Consider the following 14,934-nt stretch of genomic DNA (forward strand, 5'->3'; position numbering starts at 1 on the left):
GCTGTCAGCCAATTATGACACACTCACAGGGTACACTCCCCGCTAGCAGCAGCTCCTGCTGGCCATCTTGGGAATTAGCTCCACCAGGCTTGCACTCTGGTGGTGTCTTCCCCTGTCCTGTCTTGCTCTGCGGTCCTGCTCACTCTCAGCTCTGCAGTCTCCTCTTCATGGCTTGGCCCTCCAAGCAGGTCACTAATGTCCTCCCCTTCTGGGAAATTCAAAGTCCTTCCAGATCTGCTGTCTGGCATCTCCAATGCCCTTGCCACTTCCCAGTGGCGGGCAGGAGAACCCAGGCCCACCCTCAACACTGGGTTGCAGCCCAGGGACCCTATAACAAGCAGCCAAAAATCTCTGCACAGTCTGACCCCTTACTGCTGTTTTCCTGGGCTTCTTCCTACTCATTTGGCTTCCCAACTCTCTCCACCCCAGGAGTAACTGCAGCCTACTTCCTGCAGCCCCATGCTGCTCACAGCTCCTGGGCTTCATACTGACCCTGCCTGTTCCTTCCCAACTAAGCCTACTTCTAATTAATGGCCTGCTTCCTGGCTCCTCCTTCAGGTGCACCTGGTGGAGTTAGTTGACCTGCCTGCTGGCCACCTTAACCCTTGTCAACTCTGAGTGAGGCAGATACCCCATCACAGACACCATACCAATTAAAGAATTTTTGGCTACAAATTCCAAAATATTTGCCTAATCTGGGCCCAAGACAGTGCAAAATGATTGAAATATATTCAAAAACTATTGAAATGATTACTGAAAGTATCATACAGCTTATATATGATAAACAGATGAAAATGTGATTAAAATGTTCAAGAAAACCCTTGCATTTTATCTTTGAATTATGCATGATATTGTTTATAAAGCCCAGAAGTCTGGTCCATCTATTGCATATTGTACACCAAAATTTTCCTTATTGATCATGCAAACAGTAACGTGCAATAATCAGTCAGATCTCTATTTTGGTAGAATTACTGGGGCAAAACATTACTCCACCCCCTAATCTATTTATCAGCAGCAATATTCACAGTTCAATATGTTTATTAATGTGTTGCATTTTAACTCCAGGCAAAGTGTTTGGATGATAAATGCATGAGATTTTAAATTAATTTCTTCCCAAAGATCCATAGTCCCATGTGTTATCATGGCAAACAGCACATTTCCTTTAGTGGCAGCGTTGCAGAAAAAGAGCACAAAGTCTTTGCATCTTACAGCGAGGTTTTGATGTCTCAAATCACAACACATTTCATTTCAGACAAAAAGAAGACAGGGTTAGAACACACTAAAAGATGCATGTACCTAGCACCACCGTGTTCTTCTATCAGCAACAATTAATATTTATGGGCTATTGCAAGCACTGCAATGAATATTGTCAGCTATGTAGATTTTCAGGAAGTGTCTCCTAGACCTTGGGTGGGGTGGGGTGGGGGGGTATTTTTCAGCATCCAGTGGGCAAGAACTGGAAAGATAATCCAGGATTGGGCCAGCCACTTGCATCACATAGAGACAGTAGTAAAGCTTGGAGGCTTTGGACTTGACCAGTTAACATGTGTATTCACGCAGAACCAGTTTGGCCACACTCAAGGATGGTGCTGAAGACCAGGAAATCCCTTGTCAATCATCTAAGATGCCCAAGAAATCCAGTTTTATAACTGGTTTGCATTGTTCTATGTATCTAACCTCAATCACAGAGGAGCCCACTCGACCATTTACACATGCCAGGTGGAATAAATACTGTGAACGTGCTCAAGCATGGTTGGACTCCAGTGGTGGTAATTGATACATTGCTGAATTGTTTCAACAGCGCCTGTCAAAAGAATGTGATAACATACCCAGTGATGCAGTATTCCCACCCCAGTTGAAATATGTGTTTTATAGACAACAATCTCACAGAGAGTGCAAGAAAAAGTGAGCTGTAGCTCACGAAAGCTTATGCTCAAATAAATTGGTTAGTCTCTAAGGTGCCACAAGTACTCCTTTTCTTTTTTCAAGAAAAAGCTGTGCTCCGCAGTCAAAATTACAGGGGAAACAGGATTATGGACAGTCTCTTTCTTCCAGTGCCAGTTGCACACCTTTGCCCAGCCCCAGGAAGACCCTTTGATCAAGATCTGGCCTCCCTGTTCATGCACCTGGATCAGTCCTTCCTGTCATCTGCATCATACGCAAGAAAAGGGAGCGGTACATCACCGTGGCCCATAAGCCCAAGAGGGATCAATAGTCCAGGCAGAAACCATAGATGCAGTAAAGTTAACAAGAACTGCGGAATTGAAAGAGGATCAGAACATTGTCATTCACATACAAGGAGAAGATAGTGTGGCAGTTGAAGTCCAGTACCATAAAACACATTACAGAGACTGCACAAGATTTTTGACAAAGTCAGCAGATAAGGGTACACCGACTTGTGCTGAGAGGATGTAAAGCAAAACCTGCAAGATTTTCTGTGCCACTAATCAACCCCCAGAGGCTCAGGGGGTGTGGTACATGACAAGACTTACTCAGAGTTTCACTGAGCTTGTAAAAACAAAGCATGAAGGTCTTGATGCTTCAAATTACAGGAAGGTGATACACTGTAGGCAAACATTTTTGTAATCATTTAGGCACAATCATGGTTGAGATGAAAGGAAATTTAAACGTCACATCATTTTCCTACCCTTTAAGTTTGTAGTCAATCTTGAAAACAACAGTACAATATAAATGTAAAACACAGTAGTAAGACTCAGACCTTAAAATTACAAATCAATGTCCCTGTGGAGAACCCTGGTTTTACAAATCATGCGTGATTTTGTATTATAGAGTTGACAGACTAAAATGTCATCTGAAATGTGACTTCCCTCAGCTCACCTTTTGTACACGCACCACAAGAATGTTAGTGAGATGGTATATGCTGACACACTGTCAACAAGTACTCTTAGTACAGAGTCAACTCTGAGTGAAGAAAGCGAAATCACAATCTGACCTACCATCCCATGGATCAACAGTATGCACACCAGCTCCTGGTGTGCAGTCACCGAGAACTCTGTATAATACCTCACTGATCATCAAGAGCACACTGGAGGACAGTCCCGGAATGAGCTGTCCCTGGTCACCAACATGAAATTGATTTAACTGTTGATGCTGCAAAGTCTGCCGTGCCTGCTGAACTTTACAGTTTGATGGCTTGGATTACTGGAGCATCAGAGGCACCAAGTCTGGCTGGTTATGTGATCTCCCAGATGATGTGGATCTTAAACGCCTATCATTTTGCCAAGACATTGTTTACCTTGCATCCAAGGTCAAAAACAGACCTCAAAATCCCTTTGCCTTGGATTGACAATTAGACACTTGACAGGCTTGTCTCAGGTGGTCTCCATACTAAACCAACTGGGACATTGTGCATATTGGAATACAGTGATTAGCCATGACACAAGCCTGGCTCAGCTACAGCTTGTTAAAAAGTTCTGATGAGGTTCCAGCAGGCTTTGCAAAGAAGATACCAACAGTTCTAGACTGGGATAATATTGATTTTGGAGAAAAAAACCCATCCGGGCATGGCACCACCCACCATACAAATGGGATAATGCTGCAGAGCCATATCTCTGAATCAACGCCAACATCAGGCAGAGCCTCACTGCCTAAAAGAGTGTGTTCTCTTAAAGGACTCCCTAGTTTTGTGAGAGAGCAGCACCATCAGAACAAGATGCAAGGTCCAAAACACATGAGTGGTGCTGCACGTGCTACATTATAGGTGAAAGGTGCATACCAAATTTGGAACCAGCACTGAGAACCAGACTGGCATACATTTTTATGAAGTTTCTCAATGCTGGCTCATACACTTCCTGGCTGGACAGGTTTTCATATTGCTCTTCATTGTGATTATACACTTGAGATGTCAGTTATCCATTGCCTTCCCATCACTGATGTCAGCTATCCATTACCTTCCCATCACTGAGGCATTGCCTACAGAGATGTCTACTGTCTACACTATTCTGAAACAAAGTATTGATATAGCTGATCAGCTTGAAATTAAACAGGTAGTCTTGATCTTTGACCAAGCAATATATGCTAAAGCACAACAAATCCAACGGAAAGACAATGAGTATACAAGATGTTTGATAATACAGCTTGGCAAATTCCAATGCCCGTCAATAGTGCATATCATTTTTAGGTGACCTTGGCAAAAGATTTGCAGATGCGGGACTTTCTGACATCTTGATAGAGTCAGAAGTTGTCACCCAAGGATCAGCCAATGGTGTTCTGAATGGTCACCATTATAATTGCTTTACAAAAGCACACAAACTTCTGTATGAAAGCACGCAGCATCTGGGATGACAGACTTTCCTTAAATCAGTATCACTGGGCAAAGCAGATGAGTACCTAAAGGTTATCAAAAAAATAAAGTGAGCATTCCTTGTTGACTTCTTTGATGTTCTGTGTAGAGCTGATGAATTCCCCAACATGGTCATGAAATAAGAAGACTTTGTCCAGAGGATGAGCAAAGAGAACCCAACATTTGCCTTCTGGAGTTCTTACATTAACACAGTGCAAATCTTTCTCCTTTTTGTGAGAGCAACCCATGAGTCTGACTAGGAGTTGCATCTTTCAGCTATCTTCTTCATGATGCTCTAGTTCGTCTCCTATGATCAGGTGAACCATGCCAGGTCTCCAAATTAGCTGTTACCACTCAAGAAGAAGATCTTAGAGTCAGTGTGGATAGTTCTCTGAAAACATCCACTCAATGTGCAGCAGCAGTCAAAAAAGCAAACAGAATGTTGGGAATCATTAAGAAAGGGTTAGATAATAAGACAGAAAATATCACATTGCCTCTATATAAATCCATGGTACGCCCACATGTTGAATACTGCATGCAGATGTGGTCGCCCATCTCAAAAAAGATATATTGGAATTGGAAAAGGCTCAGAAAAGGGCAATAAAAATTATTAGGGGTATGGACCGGCTTCCATGTGAGGAGAAATTAATAAGACTGGGACTTTTCAGCTTGGAAAAGAGACGACTAAGGGGGGATATGATAGAGGTCTATAAAACCATGACTGGTGTGGAGAAAGTAAATAAGGAAGTGTTATTTACTCCTTCTGATAACACAAGAACTAGGGGTCACCAAATGAAATTAATAGGCAGCAGGTTTAAAACAAACGTAAGGAAATATTTCTTCACATAACGCACAGTCAACCCATGGAACTCTTTGCCAGAAGAGTTGTGAATGCCAAGGTTACAACAGGGTTCACAAAAGAACTAGATAAAGCCATGGAGGATAGGTCCATCAATAGCTATTAGCCAGGATGGGAAGGGATGGTGTCCCTAGCCTCTGTTTGCCAGAAGCTGGGAATGGGCGACAGGGGATGGATCACTTGATGATTACCTGTTCTGTTCATTCCCTCTGGGGTACCTGGTATTGGCCACTGTTGGAAGACAGGACACTAGGCTAGATGGACCTTTGGTCTGACCCACTCTGGCCATTCTTATGTTCTTACGTATTGTTGACTGGAAATGGAAAAACTGCCCATCATACACCTAGAATGTTACACAGAACACAGTGGTCGAGGACAGTGGACAGTCCAATGTCAAAGTGGACATGGATTCTCTTGAATCGCATGTGACCAGGCAATCAAACAAACCTGCAATAGAGATTCAAACACAAAAAGGTGGCTTGATTGGATGGACACAAAACCATTCAGCAGTTTATAGCTGGATCTTGTCACAACATGAGAGCTCTGCTATAAGGAGACTAAAGTGATGGCAGGCATGACTAATCATTTTGAGCCCAGATACAGATGCCGCAGTCATAGGCATCAGCCTTCATTCACAACTGCCAGTCAATTCGCATTTCTTCACTGACGTTCGGAATCAAAGCTGCATTACTGATTTGGAGAAAGCACTGCAGCTCGAGGCCCATGGGTCTGTACCTCCCTGACTGGACTCCACACATTCACAGGCTGCAATTCTGCAAGTGCTTTCTATGAGAAGGCAAAGAGAGAGGCCTTTGCTGTGGCTTCTGAGGGTGAAGAGCTCCTTGACGCTTTCACAGACCCTGGGAAAGACTTCACACTTCAGCACTCAACATTCCTCGTCCTTGAGAAATGTGTGTCCACCTGTATGGCCAAGCTCCAGCACAGGATGTCAGTGATGCCTGATACAAGCCTAGGCACCAGGTTTGTCTAATTTTTGGTGGTGCCCAGAATGGGTCCAAGCGGAACCGTCCTGTCCATAGGATGGACTGGGGCAATCGCCCCGGGCTCCGTGCTTTGCAGGGCGCCACACTTCAGGGGGATGTGGGGTCCAGGATGACCTGGGGGGTTAGCTGGGGGCCTGGTGCCAGCAGTAGTGAGGGACCTGGCCCCACTCCACCCCACCCTGCCGGCTCCCGATGTCGCTCAGGGCAGGGGGCAGAAGCCGGAAAGAGGTGGGTCAAGGGCTTGGGGGAAAAGGTGGAGCAGGGGCGTGAAAAGGTGGGGTGGGGGCTTGGGGGAAGAGGTGGAGTGGGGACAGGATGGGGGTAGAGCAGGGGCGGGAAGAGGCGGGCGGAGTAGGCTGGGGCTCGGTTGCTCGCTGCTGCTGGTGCCAGGCCCCCCATTAACCCTCCAGGCTGCCCTGGACCCTGTATCCCCCCTGAAGCATGGGGCTCCCCAAAGCATGGGGCCCAGGGTGGTTGCCCGATCTGTCCTATGGACGGGACAGCTCTGAAAATATAAGCCCAGACATTGGTGGAGCCAGGCCCAGTATCATCTTTGCTGAATGAACAGAGCATGCCACCACCATGTGCTGCTCTACACCAACCCAGCAAGCGGGCAAATTACTAGGCTGCTAGAATGAGGCACTCTCTTGTTAACAGGCTGAATGCTCCTTCCTCTGTTGGGCATGGATGGCATTTAGAAAACAAGGAGCTTGCCATCAGCTGCGTGACGAGAAGTCCAGCTCCAGACTGTATGTTGCAGGCCGTTCATTGTGTCTGCAAGCATGTGAAATGTCAAACAGGGAGGGGTTCCTGTCTGCTGCTGGGCTTCCTGCCCAGACTTGTGTAAGTGTCAGAAGTGGAAGAACATTTACAAAAAAGCTGCTGGACCCACTACGCACACTGATAACATGACCGACAAGAGTGACTTTGATGAGTAGGATGCTGTGATTTGTCAGCGTGGGAAATAAACATTTATTTTACTCAGGGAATAAATACACATAATACAGACTGAACACAGCAATACACATAATTCAGACTGAACACTGGATATAAATAAGAAAATAAAATGTGGATTTATATCAACAATTACATCAATTCAGACCAATCCAGATAAGTGGGCGCCTATAAATATTTGAGAAATAAATGCCATATACAAGGGGATTCCAGTGAAAAGGTCTGTGTTTTACTTTTTTCAATGCTTTTGCTGAGGAAAATATGCTGGTAGCCAAGGCCGGCTGAGAAGGAACTGAGGGGTCGGGGCATGCACGTGCCAGGAGAGGCGCCGGCGGCACAGCGAGACGGCTCCTGCGCGCACACCTCCTGACCAGACACTGCTAGCAAAAAACTCCAATTGACGGCACCGGGATGCACCGCCACCTGACGCGGAGCACCCACAGGGACACCACCCGAAGAAGAACATAAGTCCTTGTATCAGAGGCCCGGTATGAGGCCTGAGGCATGGGCTAAAGTAGCAGTCAAAACGTTGCTGCTATAAAGCAAAGTTAAGTTGTGAGCAAGAGGCAGGCATTGCTCACAGAATCTGGCAAGAACAGGGCTGGTATTGCAGAAACACATATTCCTAAGAAGTGCTAGGCACAAAACACACACGCAAACACATTCCAGAAGAGTGGAAGCAGAACACCCCATACCCAGAATGGTACAAACATATTCTCCAAAGATAACAAGAATACACTGACCTCTCCTAAAGATAAGGTCAGGATGACAGTGTGATGGATAGAGATGTACAAGGTGATGGGTGGTATCCGACTATGTAAGAGGGTGTCAACTAACTATGTCAGAGGGGCAGTATGTAACTTGTTTGTACCAATGTATAAAATGGAGTCTCAGAGGGAGTGTCTTTGGCCAGCTTAGGGGGCAGTGGAAAGCCCCGCCACTGACTGAGCTGCAGCCATTGTTACAGGCATACACGTATTAGCGATCTGCTAGAGTCTGTGGGATACTAGTACTGTGCTTCATTGACAATAAACCTGGCTGGGTGCCTTTGTACCTTAACTGAACTTGGGTCACTGGGCGGTTTGCTTGAGGCCTGCTGTGCCAGCTGTCTGCACAGAGCTGGGACAGCATAAAGGGAGAACACACACACGCAGCCGAACATCTAACCACAGGCACAAGCTGTATTTTCCACAGGACCCCTGCCTCATTCAGAGCACAGGTCAGACCTGCTCTCGGGGTGAATCATGGACGTATGGTCAAGGAGGCTGTTGTCTGTAGGACCCTTGCCTCATTTGTTACAGAAGTTGGAAGGATGGTCGTGAATGAGGCAGGGGACTGCAGCAAGGGAGGATGGTCACGTGATTAAGGCCGTTGAGTGCTGCGCTGGGAAACTGGGTTCTATCCCTGCCTCTGTGAGGATGGCAAATTGCCAACCAAACTTTTCAGAGGTGCTCACTAACTGTGCGCCTCATTTTCTGAGTGCCTAACTTGAGACTCTGGGGTCTGATGTGCAGAAGTGCTGAGCACTTGCAAGTGCAACTGAAGTCAATGGGCGCTGGGCTTTGAACATAGCACATAGTAGGAATAGAAGCAGCCAAAGCAGGGACCTTTTTCACCTTTGGACATTCCAGTCAAAACTGTAGAAAGTTCTCTGTCTCCCTCATCCCCCTTCCCTTTTCTTTCCATTTAGCTGATCCCCTCCCAAGTGCACCCCATGGCCAAATTGTGGCACTAAAATGGCATTTGCTGCCATCACGTTGGTCCCTTTGCTTGTGTTCTACCTCTTCCCCTATGTGGTGTCTATCTGGTGTATTTCATTTCTAATTTCTTTGGGGCAGAGGCCATCTACTACTGTGTGTTTGTACAGCGCCTAACACAACAGGCCCCCTTTTCGGCTGGCCAGTAGGCACTGCCCTGATTAATAATAATAAATAATAATAATATAATGATCTATCACTTCATAAGTGCTTTGAAAAAATCAGGTCCCAAGGGTCTCAACTTTGGCACCCAAAGCTGATGGATACTTTTGATCTTAATCTCTTTAGCCCAGATCCTCAAAGGTGTTTAGGTGCACGTTGAAATCAATAGGAGTTCGGTGCCTAACTACCTTTGTGGATCTTGGCCTTTGTGCCTCAACTGCCCACCTCTACAGAGGGGATAATACAAACTCTCACTCTACATGGGCATTTTGAAGATAAATTATGTAGGGTTGTGACGCACTCGGATACCACAGTGATGATCACCACAGAAAAGCCTATGAGGAAATGAACAGAGCAGGGTTTAATCAGCGTGCAATAAATAAGACCTAGGGTGACACATTGAGCAATGGGGATAAATCAAAATAGTGAATAGCTGCTTCCGGTGCACAGCCCATCCTATGCACTGAATGAGGCAGGGGTCCTGAGGAACAGAGTATGTGACCTTGTAATTAGAGATTGTATCATCGTGCATACACATGATGGGGCTGCATTAGGTTGCCCAGCTAACTTTAATTCTGGCACAGGGCCGGCCTTAGGGAAAATGGCGCCTACCCACCCCTCCACCAAGGCAGCACATCACATGGACTATGGTGCCCCCCTGACCATGGCACCCTGGGCGGTTGCCCACATCGCCCACCCCTAAGGCCAGTCTGTTCTGGCATTTTCTAAATTTTGAATTCTTGTTGCTGCAGCCTTAACATTCTTAATGTTCTTTTAATGTCATCTTTGGCTATACAGACACGGGTGGCTCTATTCCAAGGGCAAAGCACACTCTATTACAGACAGCCGCCGAGTGGAGAAAGGAATACCATGAAAGATGAGCTGGGTTTTACATCATTCTACAGAATCTAGGAGTCATTAAGTGTATCGTTGGGAGTTTGAACCAAAACTTACTTTAACTGCCTCCTGCCCCCACAGGTGTAATCTAGATACTTGCATTCAGTTGCACTGGACCTTTGTACTGCTAACAATCAGAGTTCCCAGAGCATAGTATCTCTAGCCCCCCACCTCCATCTCTATACCTCTTCCTCAGTAATTGGGTCTGAGGAAAACATTGAGTGAGGAGTGGGGAGTGCAGAGAATGCTGTTCCATGGGACTCTGCAAGTCAATAAGTAGGTTAAGAATAACTGGCTGGCAGTTGTGTTTTTTTCATTTATCCTTGAATGTATGGGCTCCCCCTGCAAAGCTACCCCTGACTGAATGTCCAGATGTCTCCCCCCGGGAATCTCACCAGTGAAAAGAGGGTTGCTCAGTTCCAACACCACGACCCGACCTGGGCTGATCAGCTCTCTCACTAGAGTGGCATGGGAGTTGCGAATGCTGCTCATGCATGGAGCCTTCAGTGTCCATGTACAGTAATCTTCTGGATTGGTCTATTTAATGGTTGCCATGACAACCATGGGACCGTGTTGGGTACTTGTAAACTCCACTCCTTAGGCAGAGCACACTTTGGCTCTGGTGTCCAGGCTGGGAGTGGAAGTTGGAGGGATGGATATTACCCCCGTGGAATGGGCAGAACATGAACTTTGGCTTGGGGTGCACCAGTCCCCGATTTCCTTCCTCACCCCAAACCTCTTTAAACTAGCTGACCTTGTTACACACAGAGGCCTGTCCCCTTTGTGCCCTTCTCTGTGTAATTACCCTAGTTTTGGTTTACTGAGCACATGATAAAGACGAACTTTGTTTATACATGCCAGGCCCCCTGCCCCCCATAGCACCTGATTGCAGCCTGCCTACCCCTACGCCACTGTCACAGAGTGTCTCCTGCTGGGAGCGGAGAACCTCAGAGCTCACTCTCATTCTTTTCCCCAGAGTGCGTTTGCTGCTGGGAACAGCATCGCTGCATTCCCATGCAGCTGACAGCCCCACTCCTCCTCCAGGGACTGGCTGGGCAGGGGCATGCCCTCAAGTCATTCTGCCCAGTCCTGCCTGCAAGGGGCAGCAGAGATGGAAGGAGTTCCACATGGCCCACTCCAGCTCCCACACTGGCTGCTATGGGGAAAAGCTCCGCCATCCCTCCTCTCATTGATCCCCAAGACCTGGCTGCAGGAGGACAGACTGAGGACATCTCTGTTCAGGATGCCCTACAGCGACTCCTGCTAGAAAAAATAGAAATAGATTAGCTCTAGTTTCCACCACCACCACCACTCTGCCATGTACAGTAGCCCCTGGTGGGAGAGACTGGGACAGGAGAAAACACCAGCTGACTGAGCTCCAAGGCATGAGCGTGGAGAGCAGAAGCTAGACACTACAGCAGTGCCACCCCCTATTAATTCCTCCCACCCACAAAATGACTGACAAACCAAACATGCTCACAGCGTGGGAAGGATTGGAGGATCTGGTGGGACCCACGGGACCAGTTTTTGGCCATTTTGTAGCTCAGGGACAAAACAAAATTGAGTCACTGTCTTGCTGTGCCCTCTACTGGTGGGACTACCCCTGAAGAAGCTTAGCATTTCCCCACTCCCCTGAACAGGAAACACCAGGCTAGAGAAACAGAACATTATCCCTATTGCCAAAGGACGGCTTAGAGGAACGCTCCATTCCTCCATTGTCCCTGGTGTCTCCTGGTGGGAGAAGCACAGACAGTTCTGAGTTCATCCCAGGTCACACTCAAGCAGGTTTTCTAGGAGGCAGTGCCACCTAGTGGGGTTAGAGTGAGGTACTAGGAACAGAAAATTCTTGGCTGGGGTAGGGTTTCTTGCAGGAGATGGAGATGGGGAGACGGGGCAGGGGGTTAGTAAATATTCTGATTACCGTGGAAAAAGCATTAAAGAGGAGGGTCTTGCATTATGCCTTATACAGAGAGTCAAAACTTTCACCTGGGAGCCAGTGCAGGGCTCCTTGTGACATGGAGGCCCAGTAGTGCCAACTGTCAAGGGATGGGCAGAGGTATTATGTAAAAGACTGGGGCCTAGGTCCTTGGGACCAGCAAATGCTGCAAAAGACTGCACTTTTAGGTTAGAATATATTAGCTACAAAAGATAATAATTAGGGCTGTCGATTAATCGCAGTTAACCCACACGATTAACTCAAAAAATTAACTGTGATCAAAAAAAATTAATTGCGATCAATCACACTTAAACAATAGAATACCAAGTGAAATTTATTAAAGATTTTTGGATGTTTTTCTACATTTTCAAATATACTGATTTCTACTACAACACAGAATACAAAGTGTACAGTGCTCACTTTATTATTTTTTATTACAAATATTTGCACTGGAAAAATGATAAAATACTATTTTTCAATTCACCACATACAAGTACTGTAGTGCAATCTCTTTATCGTGAAAGTGTAACTTACAAATGTAGATTTTTTTTTAAACATAACTGCACTCAAAAACAAAACAAATAAGCTCTAAAGTTTTACAAAGTCCACTCAGTCGCTAAGACAAACAAGTCTGTTTACATTTATGGGAGATAATGCTGCCTGCTTCTTATTTACAATGTCACCTGAAAGCGAGAACAGGTGTTCGCATGGCACTTTTGTAGCCAGCGTTGCAAGGTATTTACCAGATGTGCTAAACATTCATATGCCTCTTCATGCTTTGGCCACCATTCCAGAGGACATGCTTCCATGCTGATGATGCCCGTTAAAAAAAAAAAAAGAGTTAATTAAATTTGTGACTGAACTCCGTGGGGAAGAATTGTATGTCCCCTGTTCTGTTTTACCCACATTCTACCATATATTTCATGTTACAGCAGTCTCAGATGATGACCCAGCACATGTTCATTTTAAGAACACTTTCACCGCAGGATTTGACAAAATGCAGAGAAGGTACCAATGAGAGATTTCTAAGGATTGATACAGCACTCGACCCAAGGTTTAAGAATCCGAAGTGCCTTCCAAAATCTGAGAGGGGCGAGGTGTGGAGAATTTTCAGATGTCTTGAAAGAGCAACACTCCGATGCGGAAACTACAGAACCCGAACCACCAAAAAAGAAAATCAACCTTCTGCTGGTGGCGTCTGACTCAGATGATGAAAATGAACATGCATCAGTCCGCTCTGCTTTGGATCACTATCGAGCAGAACCCGTCATCAGCATGGACGCACGTCCTCTGGAATGGTGGTTGAAGCATGAAGGGACATATGAATCTTCAGTGCATCTGGCATGTAAATATCTTGAGATGCCGGCTACAAGAGTGCCATGCCAATGCCTGTTCTCACTTTCAGGTGACATTGTACACAAGACGTGGGCAGCATTATCTCCTGCAAATTGTAACCAAACTTGTTTGTCTGAGGAGTGGCTGAAGTAGGACTGAGTGGACTTGTAGGCTCTAAAGTTTTACATTGTGTTATTTTTTGTACATGATTCTACATTTGTAAGTTCAACTTTCATGACAAAGAGGTTGCACTACAGGACTTATTAGGTAATTGAAATATACTCTTTTTTTACAGTGCAAATATTTGTAATAAAAAATAAATATAAAGTGAGCACTGTACACTTGGTATTCTGTGAATATTTGAAAATGTAGAAAACATCCAAAAATATTTAAATAAATGATATTCTATTATTAAGAGTGCGATTAATTATTTTAATCTCTTGACAGCCTAATAATAATTCATAAGAGGAGGACCTAGTTCAGAGGTGGGCAATCTACAGCCCGTGGGCTACATCCAGCCCGCAGGACCATCCTGCCCAGCCCCTAAGTTCCGGGCCTGGGAGGCTCGCCCCCGGCCCCTCCCTTGCTGTTCTCCCTCCCCTGCAGCCTCATCTCACTGCGCTGCCGGCGCCATGCTCTGGGCAGCAGCGCAGCTGCGGAGCCGCGGCCTGACCCAGAGCTGTGGGCGGCATGGGTGGCGTGGCTGGCTCCATCGGCTGCCTGTCCTGGTGCTCTGGGCGGCACGGCTGTAGTGCCGCCAGCCACCAGTGCTCCAGGCAGCGTGGTAAGGGGGTGGGGGGGTTGGATAGAGGGCAGGGGAGTTCAGGGGTGTGGTCAGGGAGCGGGGGTGTGGATAGGTGTTGGGGTGGTCAGAGGGTGGGGAACAGGGGGGTTGAATGGGGACAGGGGTCCCGGGGGGGGGCAGTCAGGAAGGAGGGGCAGTTACATAGGGTGGCAGGGGGCAGTCAGGGGCAGGGCAGTCAGGAATGAGAGGAAGGGTTGGATGGGGCGGAGGGTCCGGGGGCGGTCAGGGGACAGGAAGCGGGTGGATGGGTCAGGAGTCCCGGGGGGGGGGGCGTCAGGGGGTGAAAAGCAGGGGGGAATCACATAGGGGGCAGGTGCAGGGCCACACCTGGCTGTTTGGGGAGGCACAGCCTCCCCTAACCGGCCCTCCATACCATTTCATTTGGCCCTCAGGCCAAAAAGGTTGCCTGCCCCTGCCCTAGTTCGTGTTTTAGGATTTGGGTTTGTATGTGACCATTTGTTTCCATCACTCGCCCTTGTTTCTATTTGGATCTCTGGTCTTTCGTAAATACATTTCCTTTTGTTTTACTACAATCAAGCTCATGTGCTGTATGTGACACAGGAGAGGTGGGCTAAGATGAAACCCATCAACTGGGGTACACTGTTCCTTTGGGAACAGAGGAGCTGGGATTTCTGGGGTAGCTGCTGATCAAGGGCTGGATACCATAGGCAGATGCTTGGCAGGGGTGCATCTACTGTCAGCTGGCAGAACCCAGAAGAGAGTGCTTGAGTGACTGACAGGCTGGTTTGTGCTAGAAGCTAACACCCAGCTGGCACAGGCACGACTCCCTCATGCCGAAGGCAGCTGGTGACAAGGTGACTCTCAGCCCCCTGGGTACCCAGAAAAGCACCACACTACAACACAGCGGTGACGATCTCACAGCAGCCTAAGGCATGGTGTGAGTGGGGCTGGTGCACCTGCA

Source organism: Natator depressus, chromosome 7 (assembly GCF_965152275.1).
Source record: "Natator depressus isolate rNatDep1 chromosome 7, rNatDep2.hap1, whole genome shotgun sequence".
In the NCBI taxonomy this organism is placed as follows: domain Eukaryota; kingdom Metazoa; phylum Chordata; order Testudines; family Cheloniidae; genus Natator; species Natator depressus.